At 40.2% G+C, this 12,475-nt stretch overlaps 2 pseudogenes; one reads left to right on the plus strand and one right to left on the minus strand.

The window, feature by feature from the left end:
- The first annotated feature begins 1,923 nt into the window (after positions 1-1,923).
- LOC147822111 (eukaryotic initiation factor 4A-I pseudogene) lies at positions 1,924-2,696 on the plus strand (annotated as a pseudogene).
- An 8,572-nt stretch (positions 2,697-11,268) lies between these two features.
- Positions 11,269-12,207, minus strand: LOC106008356 (olfactory receptor 2L5-like; annotated as a pseudogene).
- Positions 12,208-12,475: the final 268 nt, after the last annotated feature.

Raw genomic sequence — 12,475 nt, forward strand, 5'->3', positions numbered from 1 at the left:
ATGCATCCATTTAGCTATAAATGTCTCTAGTTTTTCATTCTTTATGGCTGAGTAGTACTCCATTTTATAAAAAAACCCATATCTTCTTTATCCAGTTTCCAGTTGATGGGCACTTGGGCTGCTTCCAAGCTTTAGCTATTACAAACTGTGCTGCTATAAACATAGGTGCACATATATCATTGCGTGTATCTTTGGGGAATATACCCAGTAGGGGAATAGCTGGGTCAAATGGGACCTGTAGTCCTAGTTCTTTGAGGTATTGCCATACTGATTTCCACAGTGGTTGCACCAGTCTGGACTCCCTCCAATAATGGAGAAGGGTTCCTTTCTCTCCACACCCTTGTCAGCATTTTTTATTGGTTGATTTCTTGAGAGCAGCCATTTCTTGTGGGGTGAGGTGGAATCTCTGTGTTGTTTTCATCTGCATCTCTCAAATGACCAGTGATGTTGAATATTTTTTCATATATTTCTTTGCTCTTTTTACTTCTTTGTCTGACAAATATCTGTTCATTTCAGATGCCCATTTTTGAATTGGGTCTTCGAATTTGGGGGGTCTGATTTTTTTCAATTCTTTATATATTGTGAGAAATTATTTCTGATTTTATTTTTTTCCAGATCCTCTTTTGTTGCTAGTTCAGGAAGTCCAGTTGCTTGAGTATCAGAGTGTTCCATCTTGTTTCTCTTTGGGCTTACTGTAGGTGATCTGGAACTCTGGTTGTATGGCTTGTATGGGGAGAGGTGGGGGAATGTGGTGTGTGTGTTCCTGGTGCCCACACTGCTCACCTCCTCTGTACTGGGAGCCACAGCATGCCTACCCAGAAGCCTCCTCCTGCCTGGGAGCTGTGGCACAACAATCTGTAAGTCTCCTCTGGGTTGGGAGCCATGCCATGCAGAGCTGGAAGCCTCCTCTACACTGGGATTTCAGCATGTCTACCCAGAAGCCTCCTTCTGCCTGGGAGTCATGTTGTGCTGATCTGCAAGTCTCCTCTGGGCTAGGAGCCATGGCACACTGACCCAGAGGCCTCTTCTGTGAACTTTGTAAAATTTGAATGTGCTATATTTAAAGTTCTTTTCTGGGATCATATTTGCATCTCTTTGTGGATCTTTGAGGAACTTTATACCAATTGTTTTTTTTAAGATGACTGTTTAATGTCACATTTGTACCAGCAATGTAGTGAAGTCCACTTGCTCCAAATATCATAAAGCATTGTTATTTTGGTAATTCTAGAGAGTGTAATAGTAACTCATTTTGTTTTAGTTTGTTTCCTTGATGGTTGGATATTTTTGTACTAGTTTATTGAATGATTGTGAAGCTTTTTTGTTAAATATCTGTCTTATTTCTGAAAAAAATAACATGTTGCTATTCCTACAGCAGAGACAAGTTGATTGTGAACTCATAGAAAAATATATGAAATTCATCTAGCTATTTTGAATTTCTGAAATAAAGTGTAATTGGATTGTTATTATGTTTTCCACATGTGCTTTCATTCAATACCTTTAAATTAACTATTTTGATTAATTGTATATTTGCATAATACATCTCTATCACTTCTTATATTTTACTTGAAGCTCTAACTTTGAATTAATTATGCATTGTAACAATATTTCCATATACATTGTTAAAATTATTCCATTAAAAATGTGGAACATTTTCTAGAAAGAACTTTGAGTTGATACATAAATTTCAGGTGAGGAAGAATAAAGAACTGGATTTATAAATAGTTATCCATTTGTTCAAAATGTATTTCCCATCTTTTACCGGTGAGTTTAAACTTACAATAATTTTCAGGGAAGGAATTCGATACATTTAAATAAGCCATCTGGTGAGTCTGTGGCTCACTGTTCAGTCTTTGCCTACTGTGCCAGGGTGTGGGTTCAGTTCCCATCACCAAGATAAACAAGCATGGCTAGTTTCTAAGGATCATGCCTGCAAGTCAGGATTTCTGATCCAGAGACAATGGCCCAGATGGAGGAAACCTGAAGGCATCATCGAGAGTAATTGGAATGAGATTGTTGACAGCTTCAATGACATGAACCTCTCAGAGTCCCTTCTGCATGGCATCTACGCCTATGGTTTTGAGAAACACTCTGCCATCCAGCAGCATGCCATTCTTCCTTGTATCAAGGGTTATGATGTGATTCCTCAAGCCCAGTCTGGGACTGCGAAAATCGCTACATTTGCCATATCAATTCTGCAGCAGATTGAGTTAAATCTAAAAGCTACCCAGGCTTTGGTTCTGGCTCCTACTCAAGAACTGGCTCAGCAGATACAAAAGTTGGTCATGGCATTAGGAGATTACATGGGTGCCTCATGTCATGCCTGTATTGGGGGTACCAATGTGCATGCTGAGGTATGGAATTTGCAGATGGAAGCTCCCCATATCATCTTGGGAACCCTGGGTGGCATATTTGATATGCTTAACCAGAGATACCTGTCTCCCAAATACATCAAGATTTTTGTGCTAGACAAAGCTGATGAAATGTTAAGCCGAGGATTCAAGGACCAGATTTATGACATATTCAAAAAGCTCAACAGCAACACCCAAGTGGTTTTTTTGTCAGCTACAATGCCTTCTGATGTCCTAGAGGTGACCAAGAAGTTCATGAGGGATCCCATTCGGACTCTGGTCAAGGAGGAAGAGTTGACCCTGGAGGGTATCTGCCAATTCTACATCAACATGGAATGAGAAGAATGAGCTAACAATCATATGCCTATGTGTAGATTTTTTTTTTATTAAGGCTAGCTGGAGTCCTATATGCCTCACTTATCTGTATGTCAATTATTTTCCCCTCCTTGGGAAATTTTCTGCCATCACTTCTGTGAAGAGTTTTTTTATGTCATCTGCACTCTTTCCTCTTTCTTCATTGACTCCCATCAGTCTTATGTTATTCTTCTTTGCATCTTCTAGCAGCTGCTGGATTGATTTCTCATGTTCCCTTACAATTTTAAAGCAATTTTTCTTTTCCTCCTCACTAATTGCAATCTTATCTTCTATATCTGAAATTCTATCCTCACATTGGTTCATTCTGCTGTGCAGACTTTTGATGGAGATTTTAATCTCTTGAAAATCTGTTTGTGTCTGTTTTATGGATTCCATTTGTTTCCTATGTTGGGATTCCATCATATTCGTCAGATCCTCTATTTTTTTAATCTGTGTCCTCTCTAGATTTATTAATCATGTCTTGCACCATGAGCAAAATCTTTGCTGTTATCTGAGTAATTATTTCTGATTTCATTTTTCCCAGATCCTCTTTTTTTCCCAGTTCAGAGAGTCCAGGTGTTTGAGTATCAGATTGTTCCATCTCGTTTCCCTTTGGGGTTGCTGTAGGTGATACAGAAGTCTATTTTTGAGGCTTGTTTATGTGTCTTCTCATTTCTAGGGTTGGGGGTGCTCCTGGCATCCAGGCAGCTCACCTTCTCTGCCCTAGGAGCTTGTGATGGTGGTGGAGGAGCTTCCTTCGGAGTGCTTGGACCGGCTCAGCTTCTCTGCCCTAGGAGCCTGGGATGGCAGTGGGGGAGCTTCCTTCCGGGTTCCAGGACTGGCTCACCTTCTCTGCCCTAGGAGCCTGGGATGGAGGTGGAGAGCTTCCTTCTGGGTGCTGGGACCGGCTGAGCTTCACTGCCCTAGGAGGCTGGGATGGAGCTAAATATTTAAATATTAAAACAGAAACACTAAACTTGCTGGAATATAAGTTAGGTAGAACTCTCAAAGACATTGGTATGGGAAAATATTTCATAAACAAATCTTTGGTGGCAGGGAAACTTTCACAAGAAATCAACAACTGGGATCTCATCTTATTAAAAAGCTTCTGCCCTGCAAGAGAAACCACCAACAGAGCTAAGAGACAACCTACAATGTTGGAAAAAAATTTTACCTGCTGTTCCTCAGACAAAGGTCTACTATCTAGAATATATAAAGAACTCAAAAAGTTAGGCCCCCAAATATAAAGACCCAATTCATAAATGGGGATCTGAAATGAACAGACATTTCTGAGACAAACAAATAAAACCAGCAAATAAATATATGAAAAAATGTTAGACATCACTGGTCATTCAAGAGATGCAGATGAAAACAGTACTGAGATTACACTTCACTACACAAAGAATGTCTGCTATCAAGAAATTAACCAATTACAAATTTTGGAGCTGTGGGGTGAAAGGAACCCTTGTCCATTGTTAGTGGGAGGGCAGAATGGTGCAATCACTATGGAAATCAATATGGAGATACCTAAAAAACCTAGGATTAGCGGTCCCATTTGAGCCAGATATCCCTCTGCTGGGTATCTTTCCAAAAGAATTAAAAGAATGATATCATAGCAATATATGCACACCTGTGTTTATAGCAGCACAGTCACAATAGCTAAAATTTGGAAACAGCCCAAATGCCCGTCAATTGGAGACTGGATAAAGATGTGATTTTTCTACAAAATGGAGTACTACTCAGCCGTAAATAATGAGGAACTAGAGATGTTTATAGATAAATGGAAGCACTTTGAGGCCATACTCTTAAGTGAAATAAATAGGACACTAATGTATAAATACTGAATAGTTTCTGTGGGGTGAAAAACTAAAAGTGTAAATAAGGTTGAAATGGTATAACTGATAATGTGAAATAGGAAGAAAAGAAGTAGGGGAAGTGTGAGGGGTAGCGGAAAGGAGAGAAAGGAAAAGAAAAAAATATGAGAAAAGGAAAAAATGGAAACAAAGTCTCCATAAATAGGGAAGGGTGGAGGGGTGAAGAGAGGGCAGGGAAATGGGGAAAAATAAGAACTAAGATACATCATGTAAAGGTACAAGATCCCAACAATGAATATAACTATTTTATACTTAAAATGTACCAATAAACTTAACAGAAAAAAAATAAAAACACATAGGTTCAAATTATTAAGCTATCACATACAGGCTATTATATTGTTTCAAATTATTTCCTCTCAGAAATGCTCCTTAAGTTATGAAACAATTTCCTGTTTAAAAGAGATAATGAACACAATGTTATATGTTTTTAGGGAATTATTCACATGACACTCAAAAATTAATTTTTATTGTGTTACTTTAAATATTCACAGATCTTTCATAGTTTCTAGGAAAAAAGTATTTCTGTCATGTTTTCAAGAGTGAATAACATGATTCCATTTTTGTGTAAGGATTTATTAATATTTGAATTGTTAATATTCAGGCAGAAACAATTCCTGAAGTCAAAATACACAGACTTTGCATACCCTGGTCTTTGTAAGCTGAAGTGCCTCTCTGTCACCCATGCAAATTGCCCTGGATATTACAGCATGGCCCCAGGGGCTGAACTGTGAGGAGGAGGAGGAGCTGAGAGACATTGTTGGATCTGGATGTTGGGCCTGAGGAGGCTTCCATGACCTGAGCCTTTCTCTGTGGCATTTCCTGCTCCCTGGGCCAGGATCCAGAGACTTGAGGGGACACCGCTGGAGCTGAGAGTGTGGGACCCAGGGCCCTGGTCTGACCAGGGCAGCAGCATCAACATTGAGCCCAGGGCCTTGTGTGGATGACACAGGGTGAGGCAGCCAGGACACTGGAGGACCAGGGTGCCCCCTGATCCCCACCTGTCCTGGGAGATGCAGGGCACTGTCATCCTGAGGGTGCTGTTCAGGGGCCAGGACCCAGCCTTCACCTTCCACACTGTGGCCCTGCAGTGAGCACAGATGGCCAGGGGATTGGACTCAAATGGAAAGGAATCAGGAGTCAAAATGAGTAAAAGGCAGAGCTGTTGCTCTTACTCATCTCTGAATGACTCACTTTAGCTCACAGAAATTATTCACTACAGCACACGCTCTTTAGATGAACAGTGGTACTCACTCATTTTTAAAAGGAGGCCCATTCTGTGTCCCAAAGAGCAAGACTTGGGGGACAAAGGTTTCTGTAATGCAGTGGCATATGCCTATGGGTTAGACACTCAGGAGGCTCAGGTAGGAGGACTGCTTGGGTAAGGGAGTTTCAGGCTGGACAGAACAGCAATAGCTTTTCCCAAAAAACATTGTAAAAGATCTGGGAAATAATGAAAGGAAACATAATCCACTCATTAAATAGGATATAGGTGGGTTTCTGTGCTTCATAAATGGGCTTATATTAGTTCTGTTTATTCATTGAAGAAGAATTGACCGACACTATTTATTCTTTCCTAACTTCCCCCATATTTTGCCCAATGATATGCTCAGTGCACTGTGTTTTAGGCTGGCAATTTTACTTGCTGATAGTGGTCATTATTTGGAGATGGAGTGTGCTGAGAAAAAAGAAGTCATGCTTTGAGGTGTAAACAGTTTAAATGCAGAACACACAGTAAGGAAGATTCGGTCACATGGAGAGGAAGAGTACATCCTGGGGTCAGCACACAGTAGGTGTAGGAAGGGACCCTAAAGTAGAGACAGTTCCAATGTTCTGGGCCATCATAGGGTATTAATGTGAATATGGGCTGTATAAGGTAGAGGAAAAGCATGATGGAAGATGTGAATTCAGGACATTTCCTTAAATATTTCTAATGAGAAAGTTGCATCAGTGAATTATCCAATCACTTGCATTTTGAGAGACCAGAGTATCATGTGCTGGGAAAGCTGATGTCAGGAATGGTGACTCTGACACCTCCTTTGGGTGCTGCATTCAGTTTAGCACAAACACAACATAAACTGCAGAGGAAGGAATGACCTAGCGCAGATGATTGCACACCACATTATGCAAAATGCCATCATCACTCCATGTCTCCTAGACACCCCCAGGAACAATTTCAAGCTACCATAGGTTTATTTTTTCATTTGTTTGTTCAATAGATTTAAGATGTAAACTAAGATGCTTTGATATACAAAAGGAGTTGATTAAGATAATGAGCAAATTCACCTATGCATCTTCCATAGTTACAATCTCTTTGTATCCAATATGGGCAATGAAAGTATACTTTCAAAACATTTTATCATGCATTACAATATTATTAGACATAATTTTGTGAGTATGCACTCTACATCTAATTTACATATCTACATAAATGCACATTGTAGCATGGGACATGCTTCTCCCCATTTCCTCCTTCAGGACCCTAGTAAGCACTGTTAAGCACCATGCAACTGTTTCCATGTAATTCACTTTATTTTGTGCCCAACAAATAGGTGAAGTCATGTAGTATTTTTGACTTTACATGTTACACTATTGCTCTACTGTTGTGGTATATCTCTGGCCCCTTTGACACTTTTTGTTGTAACAAAGCCTGCCTACATTTTTCAGCTTAGTGTAAACTATATTTCCTGCCTCAGTTTCCAAAGGCGGAAATGGAAGCCAGTGGTGCCAAGCTTGGCTAGCATTTATCTTTTTTCCATCTGAAGGTGAGTCTGTTAATTGGAAAAAAAGAAATGAACTTATGTTGCTATAATAATATAATCATCACCAGATTCTACCTGTCTTTGAGAATAATGAGAAATCGTCCTCCACAAGAGGTCCTCATGCCATGATGTCTGAATGTTTTAGGACATTTGAGATGACAAAGACAGGGAGAGGTTTCCCTGACCTGTGCCTACATTGCCCCCTCCTGAAATGAAAAGCTGCCCCTGTCCACCAGTGGCCACAGTTCACCAGGAGGCCCGGAGGAAGCAGCACACACCCACTTGTATGCAACACATGTTCTTAACAGACTCTCCTCATGCCTCTGTCTTCCATTGTATTTTCATGTGACTGTGAAAGTGTGGCCATATTTCCTTGCTCTCATTGGGGAAAAGTGGTCAAATCAATTGACACTTTGCCCCAACTCCCATGTTTATTTCCCCAACCATAATCCCTAAAACACCTCTCACAGCTCCCCTATCCTTCACAATGAGTAGGTGAGTAAGACAGTGTGCAGTCTGCTTTATACTCCTGGCTCTGACTTCAGCTTGAGATAGGGCCATGCAAAGAGAGTCTTCTTAAGAACAATGACTACAATGGAGGTGAACACCAGTCCTCTAGGGACTCCATCTCTTACTCTTCGGGCTTTGAGTCACACCCAGGAGGGGAAGAGTCTTTCCTTTCATGAATCTTCTCAAGTATATACTGAAAATGGCCCAGGGCAGACTTCAGACCTGATTGTCCTCCATCACTGACTATTCAGGTCTTGCAACTACTTTGTAGGATTCAATTCTCTGTTTAAATTGGAAAGAACTCAATAAGGAGGCCAGGGGAAAATCTTTTAGAGATAAGCAGCTTCCCCAAGCTTTCTCCTACTGAGCACATAACCAACACCCCTGCCTCCCCTCAGCTCCGATAAAGAGACAGAATGGGCCGGGGATTTAGCTCAGTGGTTCTGCCACCTGCCTTGCAAGCGGAAGGATCTGAGTTCAATCCCAGGTACCCCCCCCCCAAAAAAAGAGATAGAAGGTGCAGACCCCACTCCCAGGAGGATGGTGCTGTTTTCTTTCCACAAGAAAGGAGTCAGTGAGGTTCAGATGGCTGAAAGTGCTGAAGCAGGTGCAGAGATGTGCATCATCTCCCTGTGCTCTCCTCCCTTCTGTTCCTTATTATACAAGACCCTCACCCACCAGCTTACAGGAGATGGTTATTTGAGGCAAATGAGTCTCTCCATCTCCTTGGACCCAGCTTTGAATAAATCCTTTCATCTTTTTAATAAAATAAGTGGCCACCTTTCATTCAGTCAGAGGCAAACAAACAGACCTGAGTTATGAATCTAAGTGTCTGCTAGTGGGGAGGGTGGAGAAGGGAAGGCAATGTAGAAGGAATTCAGCTGTGTCATGTCCCTGTACCAACACCACACAGAAAAAGTAATGATTGCTTACTGGAAACATGTACTCATAAAGATTTTAAAACATTGGATGATGAGGTTCTCAGTTTTCACTGAAAAATTCTAGTGGATAAAATGAGATACCACATTCTATGAAGTCAATTATTAGAAGAAGATGTATGAAAAGGAGGATGAAATGCTGGAAGAAGGCAGTGAGAGACTATAGAAATTGATAATAAGGAGTCTTTAAAATGTTCAAGCAGCCCAGAATGGGAAAAATTGAGGACTGATTCCATGTTTTGCAGTGAAACAACCACTGGGCTAAGTTTACTTGTGATCACTCTATCTCTCCTCTGCAATATAGTATGTGCTTAGGGAGTATTTAGTAATCCTGAGCAGCAACTGTCTAGTTTTTGTTTTCCTCCAAATGTGAGGGTCTTATGGGTAAGGTAATGCATAATTTCCAACAAGAAGAAATTTCTGGCTTTTTCTGTATTTTTATGGTGTTAGCATAAAAACTCTTGTGACCAGAAATTTCTACTTCATAAGAATTGAGAAAAACAAGTCCCACTCTTTTGCCATTGTGTAATGCAATGTTTTAATTGGCACCCAAGCAAACACTAAAGCCATTTGTCCTGTTCATGTAATTCATTCACATGCAGATCTATCTGCTGGTCTGGGACATCTCTTTCCCCAAGAGGGTCATACCAGTCACCATCACTGTCATAGGATAAACAAAGCTTTTCCTCCACCCACAGTCTACTTTCTTTCTATCTGTCCTCATATAGTGACAAATTTAGTAGAAATATTTACTTTTGATCACAAATGAACTTTCAGTCAGAGTAAAAGGAAAAAAATAATTAACATTTCAGACACCAACACTGAACTGTAGGAAGACCTGGAATACATGACTTCAGTGGGGTCTATGCCTGGAATACACAAATTTGCCCTTCATCATTCTGAGCAAAATCACTTAATAATCTCTATTGTAAGTTACTCTGAGTATTGGGAAAAAGAAAACATCATTTCTCCATGCCTTAAGACTATGCAGTGAGATTAAATGTATAATTTAAGTACAACATTTCATGTTGGGAGCTGGTCAGACCCCCAAATACATGTAGGAAGGATGAGGGGCAATAAAAGAAAGACAATATTCAATATGCAAGGGGGGACCAGGAGGAATCTGTCTTTAGCAGTCAGGCTTCAACAGATTCCATGGTGGCCCCACTTCTATTATTGTGCTGGAAGTGCAGGGGAGGGGGTAGTATATTACTGTAGGAACAGTGACTGCACTACAATTAGGGTAGTAAGATAGGGAATGAGTGTAGCATCTCAAAGGGAACAATTTAAGATCTGTCCCCATACCTGGATGCCTGCATTTTTTATTTTTCTCAGGAGAAGTTATCCTGTGTTTGGACTGCTAAGATTGTGCCTTTCTCACACACCCAGGAAGTCTGTAGTCCTTTGCATATGTCTCTGCTCCTGAGGCAAGGTAACACCAACCTTGGGACTGTGGAGCCTGTAGCCTGGCCCCTCACCAATCTATACATATCATGGCTGATCCCCAACAATTTAGAAACTGTGCAGTATACCTTACAAGTGAATTATTACAAAATTATTTTTGTTTGCAATTAGGCCTAGCCATTACAAATATTTTTTTTGTAATTTTTGTGCTAGTTTACCAAACTTAAGAAATAAAAAATTTCTTTGTATAAAAATGCAAATATAAAGGGTGATCTTAATTTACAACAAATGTTTGCATCTTAAAATATAATTATAATAAAAGGTACATTGCCATGAATCCCCCCAGAATAGTTTTCTTCCCTTTCAAAATAGTTTTCTTCCTTCCTCCTTGAATCCCTGCAGCACTCTGGGAAGGCTTCTCTGTAACTGTCTTTATGAAGTGTGATCCAAAGCTTGCTGCCAGTTGCCATCAAAGGGAAAGGCAGGGCCTGAAAACACCATAGTGTCTCCATCTACATTATGCATGGGAACTTCACCAGGGGAATTTTGGCTCTTTGCTAAAGTCAAAGAAATGATGAAAGATAAATATTTTGAATGTTCAGGATATCAGGGCAGCCATAATAGCATAACTAAAGACACTCGCCAAAGATGACTACCAGAAACACCTCAAAAAGTGGAAAGAACAATGTGATCAATGTGTTTCAATGAGGAGGAGGAATTTTAAGGGGATTCATAGAAATGTAGATTTTAGTGTATTTTCAAAAACAAATTTAAATATGCAACAAAAATTTTAATCACTTTTTCAAAGCATCTCATACTCTGAAAGATCACAAAGTTTTCTAGATTTTCCATTCTTATTTTTCTTGCAACTAAAATGTTTTCCTTACATTTGTCAAAAATGTAGGTCCATTATTTTTATTGGAAAGAAGCAACAAAGAAAAATAAAAATAATATGCTAGCATATATAACTATTAAATCACATCTTGAAAATTTTAAAATTTATTAATTCTAGTTTCTGAGCCTCAGCATTAAGCATTGCTATAGTGCTTATCCATTCCTGAATATCCAGACAGAAATTTGCCTACATTTTCACAGAGCAGATTCTCTGAGTTACTCTTCTCAGTGCCCCCAGCACTTTCTTATTTCTCAGGCTGTAGATCACAGGGTTTAGCATTGAGGTGAGGAAGATGTAGAAGACTGCCAGAACCTTGTCCTATGCTGGCGAATGGGGAGATTTGGGAAGGAGATAAGTGTAAGCAAATGGTGAAAAGTAGAAAGTCACCACAGTGAGGTGGGCACTGCAGGTGGAATAGGCCTTCTTCCTACCTTCCCTTGAGTGCATGCAGTACACAGCAAGGAGAACCTTCCCATAGGAACCCAGGATGACCATGAAAGGGAACAAGAGAAAGAGGATGTCACTCAGGAACACAGTGTATTCATGACCACTGGTATCTGTGCAGGCCAGAGTCAGCATTGCTGAGACATAACAGAAGAAATGATTGATGGCCCTGGACTTGCAGTAAGGGATATGGAGGACATAGACTGTGTGAGCACAGGAGTTGACAGCACCCATTGCCCAGGATTCCAGGATCATCAGCACACACACTCTTCTGTTCATGTAGATGGGGTACTGCAGAGGGAAGCAAATAGCCATGTAATGGTCAGAGGACATAGACATAAGGAGCATTGCTTTTGAAGTTCCTAGAGTCAGGAAGAAGAAACTCTAAACCCCACACCCAATGAAGGAGATCAACTTGTTTCCAAATAGGAAACTGGAAGCCATCTTGGGCACAGTGGTACAGATATAAATAAGGTCAATGAGGGAGAGCTGGCTGAGCAGGAAGCACATGGCTATGTGGAGCTGGGCATCCAGACGGATGAGCAGGACCATACACAAGTTGCCAGCTGAGGCCATCAGGAAGATGGCAATGGTGAGAGTGAAGAGGAAATGGCCAAGGCTTGATGAGGGGAACAGGCCCAGGAGGATGAAATCAGTAGAAATCTCATTGTAATTTTCCATCCTGCATTTGTTTAGCTTTTCCTGAGATTGCCTGCAATGGTATGGTTCATATAAATAAGAAGTTATTGCAATTCATTATTTCATTCAGACTGATGTATGCAACTATTACATCTCTGTAATTATGAAGAAACTATTTTGAAAAATCATCTCCATTTTCTGCTTCATACATATATCTGAAGATGACAAACATATGGGAAGATATTATATAAATCAGTGAATTGATGAAAATTATATATTTTTATAAAGCTTTATTCAAATCAGATACTTT

Source organism: Heterocephalus glaber, unplaced genomic scaffold, assembly GCF_053883595.1.
Source record: "Heterocephalus glaber isolate CG9 unplaced genomic scaffold, H.glaber_assembly_v1.0 deba00001673, whole genome shotgun sequence".
Classification (NCBI taxonomy): domain Eukaryota; kingdom Metazoa; phylum Chordata; class Mammalia; order Rodentia; family Bathyergidae; genus Heterocephalus; species Heterocephalus glaber.